The following is a 14,932-nucleotide window of genomic DNA, read 5'->3' on the forward strand; positions in this document are numbered from 1 at the left end:
GCCTGGAGCGAAGTTTACAATGAGTTAAATCCTAGTATAGCGTACAATATCTTTCTTCAGTTAGTAAAAAGCAAATATGATACCGCATTTCCTTTGACAGTGGGAAAAACTCACAAAAAGTCTCGAAAGCCGTGGGTTACGAGAGGGTTATATCGACGAATTCAAACCCGTGACAGGCTTTTTGACAAATTCATCCAATCAAAAGATCCAGTCATACTTAAGGAATACAAAAAACTTAGAAATAAGTTAGGCTCTGATATTAAAAAAGCTAAGAAACAGTATTATCAGAATAAATTTTCAGCAGTCTCCAATTGCCCTAAGAAAATATGGGATTGTTTGAGCGACCTCATGGGAAGGGCGACAACCCATATTCCCAGCACATTAACATTCAATGGTGTTGAATACAGTGGCGCTGCTTTGGCAGACAAGTTTAATGCTCATTTCCTATCCTCTGGCGAATCAACTCAGAAGCAGGATAGAAATCATGAAATCGCTCAGTATATTGCCTCTCCAATTGGTAGTTCCATATTCTTGAATCCTTGCAGCGAACATGAAGTATTCACATTTCTTAGAAGCCTAGACAAATCCACTGCGGCAGGCGCAGATGAAATTAAGGCCGAGCCTATTATTGCTGTTGCCGATCTAATTAGCTTGCCCTTGCAGCATATATGTAACAACGCGTTAGTTCAAGGTATTTTTCCAGATGGTATGAAAATTGCCAGAGTGGTTGTTTTACACAAAGGTGGCCCTTATGACAATATAAACAACTACAGACCTATATCTGTACTCCCTTTGTTTTCTAAACTGCTGGAATATTTGATCAAAATCAGACTGTGTAAGTTCTTTGACGACAGACAAATTTTTGTTAACGAACAGTTCGGATTTCGTGAGAAGAAGTCAACAGAAATGGCATTGCTTAGTATAAAGGAAAAAATATTTTCTAATATGGATGACAAACAATTTACAGTTGGACTTTTTTTAGATTTCAGGAAGGCATTTGATTCAGTTAAACATGATATTTTATTTTATAAGCTACCTTTTTACGGCATTCGAGGAGTTGCCTTAAATCTGATCCGTACTTATCTTTCCGGTCGCGTTCAGTATACATGTTTGAATGGTCATCAATCACAACCTGGTCAATTAATATACGGTGTCCCACAAGGGTCTATTTTGGGTCCAGTATTTTTCATTCTTTATATCAACGATATAATAGCCATCCCTCGAACTCCCACAATAATTTTATATGCAGATGATACCAGTGTATTTTTTTCTGGCATGCATCTTAGTAATATTCAGGCTGAGGCAAATGCATGGTTACAAGAATTGTCTTTATGGTTGAATATAAATAAACTAGAGTTAAATGTTAATAAAACAAAGCTTATTGTATTTAAGGCACGTAACAAGCCTGATAACAGTGAAATTAATCTTACATTCAAAAATAGCGTAATTGAGCGTGTTTCTTCCTACAAATTTTTAGGCATAATCTTTGAAGAACACTTGAGTTGGACCCTGCATATTAATAAGATTCATGCCAGCATATCAAGGTCATTATGTGTATTATATAAACTTCGAGACCTTGTTCCGAAATGGCTGAAGTGGCAGTTATATTATGCCCTAATTCAATCACATCTTCATTATTGTTTACTTGTTTGGGGATCTACAACGAAAACTAACCTCACGAGGCTGATAACATTACAGAAAAAAGCAATACGATATGTCGAAAACCTTGCATACAATGATCATACAGGTTTGTACTTCACTAAGCATTCTATTCTAAAAATCAATGAATTATTTGAGTTGAAACTGCTTTCTTATGTGTTTAACGATTTCAAACATCATCCCACTAAATATGTTCAATTAAACTCTAGTAGTGACGCGCCTTATAAATTAAGGCACGTCAGTTACAGAGTACCATTTGTAAGGACTAACTATGGAACCGAAATGCTTTCATATTTAATTCCCAGTCTTCTAAATAAACATACACAGGCCATAGAAATTATTCAGAAATCTGTTTCCCAAAAGTCATTCAATAGAAATGCTAAAGCTTACCTCCTTTCTCGCCCGAATGATTAAAATTCTTGATGTCCCTGTTTTTCCGTCAACTCTTTGAATTCTCGTGTTTTTCTTGTTGTGATGTGTCTTGTAAATATTTACTTTAATTATGTCATTGCAAAAGTATGCACCTTCCTCCTACTTTTACCTTGTATAATTATGTGTTGTTTTTTCTAATGAGAGTGTATGAAGCTCTTGCTTCTTTTGCCGCTTGTCGTGAGCATTGTGTCGGGTGCTTGGGCCCCGTCAGGCAGAGTGCATCTGCCTTTTGCCCCTGCATCCGAGACCTTGTTGTCTAAATAAAGATCTATCTATCTATCTATATGCGCGTGACGCTATCGCCCGAGCAGACGCCGCCCGCCAGGTTGCACGTCACAAGCTCTCCGCCTCCCAAGAGGCTCAAAAACACCGCTACGATGGCCTGCACCGTGATGTGCGCTACCCTGCCGGATCTCTCGTCTTGCTGTGGCTCCCATCCCGTCTTGTGGGGTTATGTGAAAAACTTCTGCCGCGCTACACAGGTCCTTATCGTGTATTACGGGCAGTGACCGACGTAACGTATGGAATCACGCCGCTGCACCCAAAGTCGACGTCCGCTCCACTGAAATCTGAAGTCGTTCATGTAGCTCGCCTCAAGCCCTATCACCCACCATCGACATCGCACGCCTAACAAGCACCGGGACGTTGCCTTCAGCCGAGGGGGATAGTGTTACCGGTGAACTGGTTACCCCATAAGTGGAGGAATCGTAAACGAAGAAGTGGCGGTGCGCTGAACGACGACGACGTTGACAGTTGGTAGCTGGGCCCTCGGTGTCTGAGCTGAGTGCTGGCCATCTCAGAGCAGCCGCCAATATAGATTAACCGCCGTAACATCCCCGTAACAATATATTAAACAGAGAGCGCTGGCTAGCTGTCTCATCCGCAGCAAGTGCTTAAAACGGCCCTGTTTTTCGCTTCCCCGAGCTGTTCAACTGTGGTTTACTTCAAAGGCGAGTCGCGAATCTCGCTTTGAAATTTAATCAGCTAGAGGCTAAAAATTTAATCAGTTAGAGGCTATTCTTTTAGGTTACAACCCGCACATCGTTGTTTTGACCGAAACTTGGCTACACTGTGGCATAGATGATGAAGACGTCTTTTCACCATCTTACAGTTTTCCGTCGTGACAGATCAACGAGGGGAGGCGGGGCGGCTGTGCTGGTAAAGCAATACTTGTCAGAAACTCTCTTGTCAGAACTTGTCAGAAACGCGCCTACGACCCTGAGGAGATGGCGTGGATCTCGGTCCCCACCGTCGCCGACACAAATTTGACGGTTTCTCCCAAAATTGGGAGTTAAGCCTTGCTTCAAGCGGCTGCACGCCGCTCCCAGGACAAAGCCCGGATGGCGGCGTTCGGCGCCGCCTCGGCCGGCCGAGGCGGCGCTGAAAACCGCGTCACTAGAACCGCGTGACAGCGTCACTACAACCCGTCCTTAATGACTGGCGAGCAGACCTAATATCAGGCGCTCCCCAAGAACCAAATCGGCCGACCCCGTCCAAATTGTCCAGTGGAACTGTCGAGGCTTCCGCTCGCGCGAAAAGCGGGCGGATCTCCGACTTTTCTTTTCAACCCTCGACTCGCTTCCGGCGGTGGTTGCCCTCCAGGATCCAGGGAGCGGCGCAACCCTTACAAATTACATCACCTTCAAGCTGGACCCCTCTTCTTGCGTCTGTGTGCATAAAAATTATACAGCTAATCTAGTCGACTTGGAACTTCCCACAGAATACTCGTACGTGATGGTGACACTCCTTCCACTCAAGAAACGCGATGCACCACTCCACATACTCAACACCTACTGTTCCCCCAGACTCAAAAATGTAACGTTCGCAGCACTCTTTAGCCTGGCTCTAAAGGCTGCGGTCAGGGACCCCCTTGTAGCTGCAGGCGATTTCAACGCCCACAGTACGCTTTGGGGTTACGTGTGTGAGGAGAAGCGGGGACGCAAGCTAGCGGAACTTGCGTCCACGCTGGGCCTGACTCTCCACACCGACCCTGCATATGCAACGTGGGTGGGTAACTCCGTGACCCGGGATACGTGTCCGGACCTGAGCGTTAACAAAAACATTGCACACGCAGAGTTGGACAACACGGAGGAAACCCTCGGTAGTGACCACTGCCTTATCAATACCAACGTAAGGATTAAACCACTGGCAAGACCCCATGCACAAGCTCGGCTCCTTGACTGGAATAAATTCCGGCAAAGCTACATCAATTTATAGGGATGGCGTTGCGCACACGAAAAAACATACACAGGAAATAGCAGACGGCAGATAGAGCGCTCTATCTGTCTTCTGCTCTTTCTTGTGTACGTTTTTTCGTGTTCGCAACGCCATCCCAAGAAAGCTATGCACCAACTCGCTCAGCAATAAGTTCTTCTAATGCTACGTCAATTCGGCCTCTATCCACGAATAAGTATACCACGCGTGGACACAAGGATTGGTTACACACCTTCGTTCGACGGAAACTCAAATTCAACTCTCGGAGGCAACGCCGGAAGTGGACAACCACCTTCTGCACCTCCGGGAGGTGCGGTACAGCCTTGTCCGCAGATGGCGGCGCCAAAAACATAATAGAAAGCTTAAAATTCGTACCGCCGAGCTCACCCAGCGAGCGGCAGAGTACGCGGCCCAACTCGTCGACTCGAACTGGGTGAACCGCAGTCACACGGCGGCCAGACAAATGTCTAGCCGGGGCACGTGGCGCCTCTTCCGCGCCCTAATTGACCCGACTCAAACTTGCGCCGAGACACAAAAACTTCTCCAACGAGCTGTTCATAGCTTCGATGGAAATACCTCAAAATTAGCGTGCAAACTTCGCAACCAGTATCTTTGCACTCAACAGGACCCCCGAGGGCCCGCGCACTCGTATGCAGGTTCAGAGAACGCGGAGCTGGATCAGCCGTTCCAGCTGCACGACCTGAAGGCGGCCCTGGCTAAAATGAAACGAGGAACGGCACCGGGCCGGGACAATTGATAACTGTGAAACTGCTTGCCAATCTTCCCGACCCCGCCTACGAAATCCTCCATCGCTTTCATCAACCCAATCTGGCTTCGTGAGGCATACCTCTCCCAATAGAATATGGAAGACCGCCCTGGTAACTTTCATTCCGAAAACCCGCATAGCCATAAACACAGACAACCTGCGCCCCATCTCCCTCACGTCTTGTGCGGGAAAGCTGATGAAGACCATGGTGCGGGACAGGCTCTCCGGGTTTCTGGAAAACCAAAATGCATTCGCAGACACCATGTTCTGTTTCCGCCCGCACCGGTCTGCGCAGGATGTTCTGCTTCAACTCGACCGAGAAGTACTGAACCCTGTCGTATACCCCTTCAACGATAAGGCAGTACTCGCCCTAAACTTGAAAGGGGCTTTCGACAACGTCACGGACGAAATTATCCTGCAACACAAGGGAATTTCTTGATATGTGCTTGAATTTTAATCTTACCCAAATTTTACTTGAACCTAAGCATGTAGTAAAAGACACTGCGAATATTCTAGACTTAGTATTAACGAGCCATCCTGAAAGTTTCTCCTCCATTACTTATCTGTCGTGGAATTAGTGACCATAAATTCATCTACACAGTCTTTAATTTAAGTCCAATTCCGCGCCACAGTTCGGGAAACACAACTCGGCTACATGATAATGGCAATTATGAAGCAATGAACAGCGAGCACCACACCTTCTTTCTATGTTTTAAAGCAACTCTTCAAAGCCGATCTACCCAGGAAAATTGGTTGATATTTAAACAAAAGCTTAACTCCCTGGCAGACAAATTCATCCCGAAGACTACTTTCCATGACAGTCGAAACCAGCTGTGGTTGACGAAGTCACTGAAAAAGCTAGAAAATAAAAAGAAACGCCTATTCCACACAGCTAAAACCAATCCTGGTACCTGCACATGGGACAAATACTGCACCACTGAGAGCTTGTATTGATCAGCAATCAAAAATGTTTACCGATATTTTATCACGGCGACTTGTCGAAAACGCTAAAAAGTAGCACAAAAAAGTTCTGGCAAATTATACACCCTAATAATGCGCATCCAGTTACGCTCAATAAAGATTCAGGACAGCCATTTAGCGATACTGAATGTGTTAATATCTTTTCAATTGCTTTTTCCTCTCCTTTCACCAGCAAGCCTGATATGCTCTATACCTATTCTGCCTACCACCATTCCACACACCATGCCTGTAACCAATGATTCTGCTAGCGGAATATTGTGTCTAATAGATAAAATTTCACCTTCAATTTCACCTAAACTTTCACCTTCAATAGGCACTGATAAAATAAATTCTAAACTTTTAAAGAACACAAACTACGTTTCTGCCATATATTAATCGTTACTGTTTGCTCACTCGCTCTCTATAGGCACCATACCAGATGACTGGAAGAGAAAGGTCCTTCCAATCTACAAATCCGGTAACAAAAATTCACTAAATTATCGTCCTATCTCACTCACAAGAGTACCATGTAAAATCATGGAGCATATCATCTAATTTGAAATCATGCAGTTCCTGGATAATAACAAATTTTTCATCCTGTATAAAGATTTCGTGAAAGCTATTTCTGTAACACAATTAGCAGTCTTTGTTCACAATTTGCATGCAACCTCGACTTGAATATCCGGACTGACGCCATTTTTTCAGGCTTTGCTACTGTATTTGACAAAGTCTCCCATCGACGTTTGTTATCAAAACTTTCCCAGCTGAACTTGCAACCTAACATCTTAAAGTGGATCGAAGAATTTGTAACGTGTCGCTTTCAGTCAGTTGCTATTAACAGCTTGTCATCTCATCCTGCTCCCTAACTTAAGGCGTAACTCAGGGCTCGGTCCTCTTCTCTTCCCAACCTAGTAAACCATAAAACGTCACATAGACATCAGCGAGATATTTACGCTGGACATTAGACACCTCCATTAGACATCCATTTTAGTACCGTTTACGAAAAATCTACGTACGTACAACATGAAAATTGGGGTCGAGTTCACGTTGTAAGTACGTACTGCAGACATCACGCTCGACATTTATCAGATATTTGTGAACACGTAAGTACGCCCAGTCTACGTAGTCTAGACGTCTATATAAAGAAAATATGACTATACATAGATCAACACCCAGATGAAAATTTCTAACTGGTTCCAGTCCAACTGTTTTAAGGGACACATTTCCACTTGTTGCAACTGGAAATTTGTTCCTTAAACCAGTTGCGACTGGAACCAGCTGCAATACGAGATGCAGCTGACACCTGTTACAATTCCAGATGGAACGGAGACCTACTGCATCCCAGCCACAGACTTCCCTACGGAGTCGTCGGGACGTCCAAGAACTCCAGCTAGCTCAAATACAGTTGAGTCAGCGAGTACATGGCCATCACGGGAGCCCAAAACACTGCAGATGACTTCCGAGCGCGTCAGTGTTTTATTGCGCTCGGCGCTTTCACTCAATCTTCTCGTTGAGCATTATCGTCAGGTTTACAGCTGCGGTGGCATCAATACTCTTCTGCCGAGCCCAATAAGTCAGGGTTGCTGCAAAAGAAAGCACAATTGTTCACTTTTACAGGTGACAAGAGAATAGCTTTTTTTACCAACGCAAATCTATGAAGCGTCAAAGGTTGCCCTTGCAGCACTAAAAGGCAGTCGTGCTGAGCGGAGTGTGCTTGCACACGCACTTCGGCACACCATCCGAACGCATGCCCACATTTCGGTAGTAGAGGCCAGTTTCATACATCACCAGCCTTTGTTTCAATATACAGCGAGTTTGGCAAAACAACCAAACGAGTGAGCGTAAAAATATAACGTGCCGATAAATGCGTTAGAATTTTTTCATTACGAACGCAAAAATAGCATAAAATACACTTCAATGAGTAAACTGAGACTGAGTACGCACCAGGAAAGGTCACGATTCCAGCCGGTGAAAACGACTTGTAGTCCTAATTCGTACTGACGGATCCACTTCGCCGAGTAGTAAAAGCAAGCAAACTGTCTTCCTTCAGCTCCATCAAGGAAAGAACGGTTGGACAATCTCGCCAGCAATAATAAGGGAATAATTAACTCTGTGTCGAGGTTCTTCAAACACAACGTTCCCACGGAACACGATGAGAAATCGCACACGCCGTACGCTCTACCACTGCCGCCATGGCTGACCCTAGCCTCGTGCGGAGTGTGCGAAACTGATATTTTGTGTCGTCTCTTTTTTATACTTAGTAGTATGCTTGCTGTGGCACGAAAAAAAAAGATAATAATTTTTAAATTGTAGCATATTACTTTTTTGACAGATGCAATCGCCATGCGCAAATTGAGCTATTATTGATAAAATACGATACGAACTATAACGCGATGGCGGCGTAGACAATTCGCCGCGCTTTCCCCGCCGCCGCCTGTCCGCGGCACAGAACAGGCATATGGGCAGCGCATGTAGCATGAAGGCAAGTTAACCAGTTATCATTAAGGTAACGGGCTGGATTCAGAGAGAATGCAAGCACAGAAGAGAGGATCAGGGCAGGTGGGCAGATGAGGTACGGAAGTTTGCTGGGATAAGGGGGCCGCCGCTGGCACAGGGTTAACTGGAGAAATTTTTGGCCTGCACTGGACATGAGTACAGTGTTGACATGATGATAAAAAGCGGGACTCAAGAAGTTTATTCTCAAGAAATATGAGGCCACACATTCAGCTGCACAAATGCCTAAGCTTTCCTCAGTTCAACATTCCAATAGTTATCATTGCTAGCGCGATTAGCAGATTTAAGACATTTTCGAGAAAAAATAACTCCCAAAAATTGAACTGAACCAATTTTTGTACTTTAAATAGTTGGATAAGTCGAATGAAAAATGCTTAATCAGAAAAAATGGTTATTATATAGTCCAGGCTGCTAAATAACAAAAAGTTTTTTAGTGTGTCCTCACTTTTCAGTGTGGTTGAGATAGCTTGCAGGCTGTAGCACAAGGTATAAATTGAATGTAAGAATAGTAATTAAATAACAATGCGAATCCTGACCAAAGTGACTGGCATTTCAAACCAACTGCGTACAGTTGAGTCATAAACAGTGATGCGTATGCATTCAGATTTGTCTTTACTACTTCCCGTATTTTTCTTCTTTCTAGGTAGGATAATGTTGCCGTGAAGCGAGCACGAAAAAACACAAAAACACAGGCAGCGCTGGTCATGCCTCCAATTTGTAGTCAACAGCGATTTCCAACTTTAAATGCAGTAAGGCAACACGAAATATCGAACGATTGAAAAATATGGAATTCTTAAATTATATATCTCACATACCCAGGACGGGACAAGTAATATCTGCGAGGAGTCTAGGTTAAGGCAGATATAATGTCGTGGGTACGTCTCCACCTTTTCCACGAAAAAAGGTTGGTAGATAAGAAGTCTGAGAGATTCTGCTTTGGTACATAGACGTTCAGACTTAATCTGGACATCTATGGGAGGTTTGTGGTTTGCTGGGAATATACATAAATGACTTGCCAGAACATCTTTCACGCAATATCCGTTTATTTGCCGACGACTGCATTATCTACTGGTCAATAGCTAACATCTCTGACCAAAAAGCCCTTGAAACCTGGCTGAACAATGGCAGGTGGGCCCATGCATCGGCCTGCCTTGCTCTCGCCTCATCCACTGATGTACGCTTGAGCCTGTTGCTCAGCGTGAATGTGTTTGAGCCATCATCAATATATCACTCACTGTTGAGCACACAAACACAATCTTCATTTCACTTCTTCAGGTGCACATTTAGTCCAGCTGCACGGATATCATGCCACTGGGTATCGGAGCCACCTTAACCGGGTTGGAAAATTGTGCGATGATTGGCTAATGACACTTAATCCTAACAAATGCAAGCTCATTTCGTTTCACCGCAGACATAACCCGTTTTCATTCCCTTACAGAATTGCTAACAATCCAACAGAGCGCATCCATTCATATAAATACTTATACTTAGGTATCATTGTATCATTATATGTCATGGCTTAAAGCACTTGCGGTGGCTCGCGAAAGTGAGAATTTGACCGAACTTCGGGAACGCGGCATTTCGCTCCACGGCGTCGCCCGCTCTTGCATTTTCGCGGGGAAGTAGGCCTCGCCCTCTTCTACGAGAAGCCACTTCGGCAGCGGCGCATTCTTGACAAAAATACGAAAAAAAAGATCATTTCCCGCCCGAGTCGAGCGTCGCGACTGGCCCTTTAAATCACGTGGTACGATCGGAGCACTTCCATTGGCTATGAGCATTCCACCGCAGGTTCGTCTGCTGCTAGCTAGGCCTAACTGCGGCAACTGCGATGCACCCGATTTGGATCTTTCAAGCTTCTTGCGGATGAATGGATGCATGGGAAAAAATTATTGTTAATAAATTGGTGTTCTTGAGCGTTACGCGTCACTGGGCGCCGTAGTCGATCCTTGGTCCAGGATGCCGCACTTGACTGCTGCCATCGTGGCTCGGCGCACAAGGAATCGTTGCGCTTCCTCGTCCTCGCTGGCCAGCAGGTGCTCCCACTGCATCACACTCGGGTTGTTTATTCTTGGCTCTAAGTCTGCCTTAGGGCAGGTCCATGTGACATGTTGTTGTGTAGGTTTACCCTGACACCACGGACATTCGTCTGCATATTGTGTAGGGGAAAACTTGTTTAGTTTGTGCAGGTGTGGGTAGGTACCGGTTTGAAGTCTGCACCAGTCTACCGCCTCCTCTTTGGTGAGCCTTTTGTGTGGGGCTGGGTAGCGTTTCCGCTGACACTTGTAATGATCGAGTATATCTGAGTATGTGGGGGTAATTGGGTCAAAGGTGCCTGTGGTGCAAAGTGCTGAGTCTGCTCGGTTGACGTACGTACCCTCGAGCTAACTCGTCTGCTGCCACGTGTCCCCTCATCCCCTCATGTCCGAGAACACACACTATACTATGTTTAGTGTTTTTGTGTCTTTTCGTCGAGTGTAGAATATGATTGGCGATGCTGTCGATCCTGCCTCGTGTAGTTTTTACATGCTTGTTTGGAGTCCGTCACTATAGTGAGGTTGTGTCCTGTTGCGCGTTGCAGTGCGATATTGCCAGAGCAATGGCGGCTTCTTCAGCTGCTTCTGTGTTTGGGTTGTTTATCGTTGCGCTGGTTATTTCTTGCCCTCCTTCGTCTGTTACAACGGCGATCGTTTCGCGTTGGTATCGGTACTTTGCTGCGTCCGTGTAGACTACGTTGGGATTGTCGCTGAGTTCCCTGGTGAGTGCTCGGACTCTGGCTTGTCGTCTTTCATGATGTAAATTCGGATCCATGTGTCGGGGTATTGGTCTTACTCGGACGTTGTTTCTGTGTATATTATTAATCTGTTCCTTGTCTCTTTGTGTACCTACAGGTAGCCGTAATTTCTCCAGTAGGTGTCTTCCCATTCTGGTTTGAGTGAGTCTGTCTAATTGCGCACTACGCTGCGCTTCTCGTAGTTCGTCGAAGGTGTTCGATACTCACAGGGCCATTAGTTTTTCGGTTGGTGTGGACATTGGAAGTTTGAGCGCCGTTTTGTACGCTTTGCGTAGTATGGTGTCGATTTGTAGAGTCTCTTGCTTGTTTAGTTCGTGGTAGGGGAGGCTGTACGTTACCCTGCTCGTGACGAGGCTGTCTATGAGTCTTAGGGTGTCCTGTTCTCCCATCCCCTTCTTTCTACTGCTGATTCTTCGCACGATTCTGGCGACTTGCTCTGTTGTATTCTTAATAGAGGCAATGGTTTTGCTACATCGTTCCGTGTTTTGCAGCCACATTCCAAGTACCCTGACTTCCGTTTTCTCAGGTATTGTCTCGTTTCCGAGTTTCAGAGTGATTTGGGAGTCGTATTTTCGTGTACTGTTTTTTATTCTTACGTATTTTGATTTTTCTGCTGAGCACGATAATCCTGAAATAAAAACTGGTATGGCGCAAGAAACGGGGACACAGAAGGCACACAAAACACAGGACTGACGCCAACTTTCAACTGGGGTTTATTGCACCAAGCCTGCCTTTTATACCACAACCAAGCCATATCAACGAAAGCGTAAACTTTGTACATATAAAACGGCAATTCATGCGACCACTGGCAATATAGTAACGCTGATCATAACAATCTAATCTAAACAGAGCTTGGGAGGCCAACTTATTTTCTGTTTAGATTAGATTGTTATGATCAGCGTTACTATATTGCCAGTGGTCGCATGAATTGCCGTTTTATATGTACAAAGTTTACGCTTTCGTTGATATGGCTTGGTTGTGGTATAAAAGGCAGGCTTGGTGCAATAAACCCCAGTTGAAAGTTGGCGTCAGTCCTGTGTTTTGTGTGCCTTCTGTGTCCCCGTTTCTTGCGCCATACCAGTTTTTATTTCATCATGAACCAACTCGCCCAAACTAGAGTTTTACTTACATAATCCTCTGGCCCTGGCGTATTGTTAAGTATGGCCGATCGCTCTTTGTAGCCGCTCTTGTTTAGCTGCTAGGGAGCCATGGTTGTCCATATTGTTATGTCATCTGCATACATTGCGTAGCTGATAATTTCTATTTCGTCCAGTACTTTCGTGAGTCCTATCATCGCTATGTTGAATAGTAGCGGTGATATTACTGAGCCTTGCGTGGTACCCTTGTTTGGCACCGTGAAGCTCTCCGATCTTGTATCTCCGATGCCTATCGTAGCTGTTCATTCCGTGAGAAATGCTTTGACATAAAGGAAGGCTCTGCTTCCACAGTTTATGTTATTGAGACCTTTCATTATGGCCGCATGTCCCACGTTATCGAAGGCTCCCTTTATGTCGAGCGCTAGCACTATATGTGTTCGCCGCTTCTTGGTATTTCAATGAGGACATCCTCCTTTAATTGTAGGAGTACGTCTTGCGTGGACAGTCCCCTTCTGAAGCCAAACATGGCATCAGGGTAAGATCCCTTGTCCTCCATGTAGTTTGTGATCCTTTCATTAATCACCCTCTCGTATATCTTCCCTAGACAGGAGGTTAGGGAGATTGGTCTTAGGTTTTCAATTTGGAGTCTTTTACCCCGCTTGGGTATCATAATTACCTCTGCATGTTTCCATTCCGCCGGCACGATTCCTTCTTCCCAGATAGCGTTTAGGTACTTCGTAAGCTCGGCGATGGCCGTGTCTCCCATGTGTCTTATGGTAGCGTTATTTATTTTGTCCTTTCCGGCTGCCGTATTTTTTTTTGCTTCCCCTATGGCTGCGGAGCATCGTCAGTGCATCTGAGGGAAAGATAAAGATGTTCGACGGCCAAAACAAGCGTAAAAATTCAGGGGCACTTTGGCTCTCTAAAGTGCTGCAAGGCGAAAGCGTTTCCTGGCGCACTGTCTGTTTTTATTTATTTATTATTTTTCATATTTTGTTTTTTTTTTCTCTTTTTCTTATTTTTATTGGTTTCATTTTTAGTTTAATTTCATCTTATTATTATTTTTTTATTTTCTTATTTTTATTTTTCCTTCACTTTATTCCTTTTACTTTATTTATGAAACCCGTGCATTCACTAGATGCGCCTTTATTCATGCTCTAACCTTGAGCCTTCGTGGCGGAGTTAATAATAATAAAAACTCCGCCACGAAGGCTCAAGGTTCGAGCATGAGTAAAGGCGCATCTAGTGAATGCATGGGTTTCATAAATAAAATAAAAGGAATTAACAGAAGCTTATGAAGATAATCAAGTTCCATTGTCTTTTACTACCTCCCACATTGTTTTAATTCCCAAGACTGATGACACGGAGAATCGTATGTTGTTGGGGTCCTATAGACCAATCAGCCTCACAAATGTGGATTACAAGGTGTTCATGAAGATTTTAGCCAGCAGATTGCAAAGTGTAATCGCCAAGTTAGTTGGGCCGCATCAGACCTGTGGCATCAAAGGTCGCAGCATTGCCGCAAATATACATGTTGCACGAAGCGTATTAGAATGCGTTGACGCGCTTGGCAGTCAAGTAGCTATGATGCAGCTAGATTTATCAAAAGCTTTCGACCATGTTTCTCATGACATTCTTTACTCCATTCTATAGCATGCCAACCTGGGTAGCGTAATAGTAGAAGGGGTAAAAATGGCTTACGCAAATTGTACGACGCGAATTATAGTTATCGGCGAACTTACCAACAGCCTCATAGTACGCTCGTCGGTGAGACAAGGATGCCCGCTCTCTCACCTGCTTTTTGCAGTATACGAAGTCTGTTAGAAAAGTATCCGACCTTTGGCCGTAGAAAAAAAACTTGCATTAACTGGAACGTTGCAAACCTAGTCACCTTCAAAGTAGTCTACTTGGGACTCCACACACTTCTCCCAGCGGTGCTGCCATTGTGCGAAGTATTCCGAAAAGGCCCCTTTCGGAATGGAGTTTAGCTCAGCTGTCGTTGCAGCCATAATGTTCTTCCTTGTCTCAAATCGCGCTCCTTTCAATGGCCTTTTAATTTTGGGAACCAGCCAGAAGTCGCAGGGGCCATATCAGGACAGTAAGGAGTCTGTTGAACTACAGGAGTCTGGTTTTTCGCCAAAAAATCTGAATCGAGTGCGAGGAATGTGCGGGAGCATTGTCGCGATGAGTGCGCCAATTTCCTGTTGACCTCAGCTCCGGGTTCTTGCGCCTCACAGCATCACGTAGGCAACGGAGGACATTGTTTGACCCTGTGGAGTGCGTACTCGTGGTCTGCCACACAGAGGATGTCAAAGAAAGCACTCAGCATCACTTTCACATTGCTGCGCACTTGGCGGGCCTTCTTAAGTCTTGGTGACGTGGAATGTTTCCACTTTGACGACTGAAATCTGGTTTCCGGGTCGTACCTGTACACCCAAGACGTCAGCAGTGATTATGATGTTGATGAAGTCGGGGTCACTGTTTGCGGAATCCAGCATG

Source organism: Amblyomma mixtum, chromosome 5 (genome assembly GCF_055824585.1).
Source record: "Amblyomma mixtum isolate Tamu chromosome 5, ASM5582458v1, whole genome shotgun sequence".
In the NCBI taxonomy this organism is placed as follows: Eukaryota; Metazoa; Arthropoda; class Arachnida; order Ixodida; family Ixodidae; genus Amblyomma; species Amblyomma mixtum.